This window comes from Myotis myotis, unplaced genomic scaffold (genome assembly GCF_014108235.1).
Source record: "Myotis myotis isolate mMyoMyo1 unplaced genomic scaffold, mMyoMyo1.p scaffold_m19_p_6, whole genome shotgun sequence".
In the NCBI taxonomy this organism is placed as follows: domain Eukaryota; kingdom Metazoa; phylum Chordata; class Mammalia; order Chiroptera; family Vespertilionidae; genus Myotis; species Myotis myotis.
In genome coordinates this window covers 3,746,862-3,752,861 of record NW_023416368.1, presented here as the reverse complement: position 1 = coordinate 3,752,861, position 6,000 = coordinate 3,746,862, and positions in this window count along the sequence as shown.

Here is a 6,000-nt window from a genome sequence, read left to right as displayed (position 1 = left end):
GACCTTCCCAATGAAGCCATGGTGACGGGGGCTGAGGCAGAGGCGGTTAGTGGTGATCAGGCAGGCAGGCGAGAAGTTGGAGCAATAAGGCAGGCATGCAGAGTGGTTAGGGGCGATCAGGCAGGCAGGTGAGTGGTTAGGAGCCAGCAGTCCTGGATTGTGAGAGGGTGCAGGCTGGGCTGAGGGCCCCCCCACCCTCACCATGCACAAATTTTGTGCACTGGGCCTCTAGTATCTCAATAAAACTGACAAAAAGAAAAGGTGTGAAATAAATAATTGTAGAGAGTGGGAAATCAAATTGATCAGAAAAGTGGAGAATTACCCAAAAGTATTGAGGGCTGATATGATGTTGATAATCATAGTCTGCTGGAAGTATTTTTTAAAAAGCCCTGGCCGGTATGGCCTAGTTAGTGGGCATCATCCCATGTACCTAAAGGCCGCTGGTTCGATTCCCAGTCAGGACACATGCCCGGGTTGCAGGCTGGATCCCTGGTAGGGGTTGTGATCAATGTTGTGCTGATACATTGATGCTTCTCCCTTCCTCTCTCTCTAAAAAACAATAACTATTCTGAAAAAAAAAAAAAAAAACCTCTGGAAAATGGAAAACAAATGGCATCAGTTTGAAAGACAAAATAAGAACCTAAAATAATTCAGAAAAAAAACTGACTTGAAGGTTGTCCCACCCCAGAGGAAGTGGACATGGGGAAATAGGAATGAGACCGGAGGAGGACAACTGATAAGACAACCAGCCCCGCTTCTGCCTCCAGGTAAGAGCAGTAAGGGGGAGGGTAAGCACCTGGGAGAGAGAGCCAGGCATCCCAGTGCCCATGGCAATAATGTGGTTGTCCCCAATCCCAGAAGACTAATATACCACCCCCCATCCAGCAGCAAGTCTCTTTCCTAAAATTACAGCAACAATATGCCATACACAGATCCTGCACTCACACGCGGGCTGATACGGAATTTCAAAAACTGAGATGAATGCCCAGCACAAGAATGTCAAAACATTTGAGGAAAATTCTAACATCCAAAAGGAGAAACACCACATATCAAAAAAGACGGAAATGCCCTGGCCGGTTTGGCTCAGTGGATAGAGTGTCGGCCTGAGGCCCGAAGGGTCCTGGGTTCCATTCTGGTCAAGGGGCATGTACCTTGGTTGCGGGCTCAATCCCCAGTAGGGGGCGTGCAGGAAGCAGCTGATTGATGTTTCTCTCTCATCAATGTTTCTGACTCTCTATCCCTTTCCCTTCTTCTCTGTAAAAATCAATAAAATATATTAAAAAATAAAAAGAGGGAAGTAACGCCTGAGGAAATAGATCAGACCAAACAGAACATGTCGTGGTTCTCCTTGCCTCTGAGCGAGGGCAAAGAATCAGGCTCAGAATGCCTTACACTGAGCCTTAGCTTTGACATTCACGAGCCAAGAATTTGCCTCTATTGTACTCTGTGACAACGAGAAAGGGTTACATACTGGACAAAAACGCAGGGGTTTAAATATCAAAATATTTTCCCAGCATACCCAACAAAAGATTATGTTATAAATGTTACAATATTAAAGGTAACAAACAGTAGAACTCAAGGTGAAAAGCACTAAGAAGGACAAATAGTGATATTTCATATCAATAAAAGAACAATTAACAAAGAAGTACTGAATTTTTACATATCTCACATCAGAGCCTATAAAGCAAAATCTAATATAAACATCAGACTTCTGAGTAAAGATGTATTTCCTCCTTCAATCCCTAACGAGATGAGCAATAAATGGTGAATACACACACACTCACACAGCATCGTCAGCCAAGCTAGACTGGTGCCCAAGAAAATAACCAGATTTGTCCCGAGCCAATGGAGAGGTCCAACTTAGCTCAGATCCTGCCGTCCCCTCTCTTCTCAGGAGCTTTACTGGTAAACTGATAAGATCCTGAGAAGCCTTGTTAATGCCACCAAACCAGGTGTGATCCAACCTGAACGAGAATCCTTATGTCTGACCTCTCCCGGCGAAGAGGTAGTACATATGGCTCAATTTTATGGCTTGTTTGATTCAAGATTCAAATGAGATCTACACAAAGCTTTTTATTTATTTATTTATTTTTTAAATATATTTTATTGATTTTTTACAGAGAGGAAGGGAGAGGGATAGAGAGTTAGAAACATCGATGAGAGAGAAACATCGATTAGCTGCCTCCTGCACACCCCCTACTAGGGATGTGCCTGCAACCTAGGTACATGCCCTTGACCGGAATCGAACCCAGGACCTTCAGTCCGCAGGCCGACGCTCTATCCACTGAGCCAAACCGGTCAGGGCCACACAGCTTTTTAAAGCAAGTAGCAGGGCCTTACACATTAAAAACAAAAATATACGTATCCCTTGATCTAGTGAGCCTGTCCTAATAATCTAAGGATGAATCTGTCAGAATATGTATTGTGGCATTATTGGTAATAACAAAAACTTAAAAGCAACCTAAATGTCCATCAACGGAGGAAGATGAATAAATGTGTGTATCAAAGTATGGATAACTACGTTGCTATTAAAAAGTCAAGTTGGCCTCCCTGGTGTGGATAGACCCATGCGGGGGTTGTGGGCTTGGTCTCCAGTAGGGGGCGTGCAGAAGATAGTGGATCAATGATTCACTCTCATTGATGTTTCTATCCCTCTCTCTCTCCCTTCCTCTCTCTGAAATCAATAAAAACATTAAAAAAAAAAAAAAGTCAAGATGGGCTCTGGCTGGTTTGGCTCAGTGGATACAGCGTTGGCCTGCGGACTGAAGGGTCTCAGGTTCTCCATCCCGGTCAAGGGCATGTACCTTGGTTGCCGGCACATTCCCAGTAGGGGGCGTGCAGGAGGCAGCTGATAATGTTTCTAACTCTATCCCTCTCCCTTCCTCGCTGTAAAAAATCAATAAAATATATTTTAAAAAATAAAAAATAAATCAATAAATAAAATAAAAAGTCAAGTTGGATCTCTAGCTAGTGGTCTGGAGGGTTCCCCTAATGAATTAAGCAAGAAAGAATAAAGTAACTGAGAAATATGATCTCACTTTTGCCTCTTTTCCTCCCTCCCTCCTCCCCAGAGGCCAGGGGAGCAAGGAGGAGCGCCGCTGGGGGAGGAGGGAGGGAAGGAGGCGCCGAGGAGGAGCCTGCAGCCAAGGTACGTGCCCTTGACCAGAATTGAACTCAGGACCCTTCAGTCCACAGACTGACACTCTATCCACTGAGTCAACCAGCTAGGGGAATTTTATATATTTATTTATATGTGTATGTACATGTTTCTGAATACCTTTGTAGATATTTACATGATTATGGAGAAAAATTTGTGGGCTTACACACCTTTTCAAAGGACATTGGTTACATGATAGTGCATAAGGCAAGAGGAAATAAGAATAAAAACAGAGTAGCAAAACAGAAAGTTATTTACGGTATGGGAAATGTAGAAATCAAAACTCTTGAAACTAATAATAGTGCATGCCAATTATAATTTTACAAAACCCTAGTCATAATATTGCTGCAAATATAGGAGAATGAATATGTATATGTAGTGACAAGGTTAAATAAAAACTCAAGTGGTAGATTTTTATCTTATATATTTTCCACAATAAAGTAACAGTGGAAAAAAGAAAAGACAGCTTAACATTATATATATGTGTGTGTATATACACTCATAATGCTCAAATAAGTACATATTAGGACAATTAACAGCCACCCAATTTTTGTCTTTTTCATTTTGCCTATTGAAAATGCTAATGCAGAAAATGTCTGTTTGGAGAACTGTGTTGTACAAAATGGTGTTAGTAACTCCAGTTCTTTGCTAACACCAGGCAGACCTTATACTTGGTCCAAACTGCCCCCACGCATTCCTGGGATGCCTGGTTTAGTGCAGTGTCACCGGAAACTCCTGTAGAACTCAGGCTGACATTGTGGCCCTTAATGCCATTTGGCCTGAAGTGGTGTCCTAGTCCAATTATTACTCAAGTCGGCAATGTAAAACTTCTCCACTCTACCCTTTCTACTGCACTCACTGCTGCTGAACACGCTGTTAGGTACAGAGGCAGGATTGATGCCATTCACCCTCCCCCCATCTTTGTCCACGTTCCTCTGATTGAATGGGTTGCTTTGTGCACAGATTCTTTTGAACTCTGCCTCCCCAGGCGTCCACCAGTCCCATAGGTGAGCTGGCTCAATTCTCCCACTCCTCCCCTCCATTCAATTTAAAGTCATAAGCTACCATAATGCCAACTGTTCTTCCATCAGTATGTACCAACTCAGACAATTGTAAACAGAAATATAAAACCAATATTAACATTGCATGGCCATAAAATGATTGCAAATGAGCTTTTAATTATTTTTTAACTACAGGCCCGGTGCACAGATTCGTGCAACAGGGGAGCCGTGGCGGGGGGGTGGGGGGGGTCCCTCGGCCTGGCCTACAGGGATAGGGCCAAAACTAGCTCTCCACCATCCCCTGAGGGGTCTCGGATTGCGAAAGGGTGATTCTCAGACGACCAGAATCAGGCTCCCTCCTCTCTGGTTCCGGTGCCGTCACCTGAGAACCACAGCTGCCAAGTCACCCCAGGGCAGCAGCTCCTGCGTTGAGCAGCTGTCCCCTGGTGGTCAGTGCGCGTCATAGCTGCCAGCTGGAGCATTTGCTCCCAGGTGGCCATTGTGTGTCAGAGCGATCTGTCGGACGGTCGGATGGTCAGACGGTCGCTTAGGGTTTTATATATAGAGATACTATTATTCACTTGAAAATTACAAAATCATTATTTTTCTTTTTCCCCCCCCATAGAATTTTCAGACTCCAGGAGGCCTGAGTACCCAACCAGAGAGGGAGATTTAGGGTTTTCAGCACTTTTTTGATGAGAGCAGCTAGGATGGGAAATAACGACAGTTGAGCCTGAGAGCTCAACTCTAACGTAAAGCCTATTGGCCTTGCAATTAGGAGCAACTATTAGTTCCTCCTTTATTCCTTCTCATTTTCCCCTTGGACCATTCCCCCATTACACAAAGCTGTTTTTAAAAGTTTGGCGAGAATTCGGCTTTAATTCAGCAATTCCACTTCTTGAAACCTAACTTAAAGAGATATTTGGTTCAGAGCACAAAGAAGTAAGTACAAGAATGTGTGAAACAGCAGTATGCTATTTAAGTATCCTACATGTTCATTATTAGGGACTAATTGAATAAATTATCCAAGCAAGGCAATACTTTGCTCAATAAATGTTAGCTATTCATACACATTCTACTAACAGCTATTGAAAAAAATGAACAGCTGAGGAGAAAAAAATAAATAAATGTGTATGAACAGACAATTAAAATAAAACTACAATTGGCCAATGAGCATTTAAAAAATATCCCAACTATATTCATAATAAATTAAATGCAAATTGGAACAAGATAGCACTTTTTTTTCATTGTTTTATTGCTTAAAATATTACAAAGAGTATTACATATGTCTCCTTTTTTTCCCGCCCTTGACAATCCCCTGGCCTCCCCTACCCGCAAGTATCTTATGTCCATTGGTTATGCTTATATGCATGTATACAAGTCCTTCTGTTGATCTCTTACCCTCCCCTCCTGCCCCCCAACCCTCCCCGGCCTTCCCGCTGTAGTTTGACAGTCTGTTCGAGGCTGCTCTGCCTCTGTATCTATTTTTGTTCATAAGTTTATAATGGTCTTTATTATCCATAAATGAATGAGATCATGTGGTATTTTTCCTTCATTGACTGGCTTATTTCACTTAGCATAATGCTCTCCAGTTCCATCCATGCTGTTGCAAATGGTAAGAGTTCCTTCTTTTTTACAGCAGCATAGTATTCCATCGTGTAGATATACCACAGTTTTCTAATCCATTCATCTACTGATGGGCACTTAGGCTGTTTCCAGATCTTAGCTATGGTGAATTGTGCTGCTATGAACATAGGGGTGCATATATCCTTTCTGATTGGCGTTTCTGTTTAAGATAGCACTTTTAATTTATTTGATTGGCAACAACTAAAAAGATTGGTA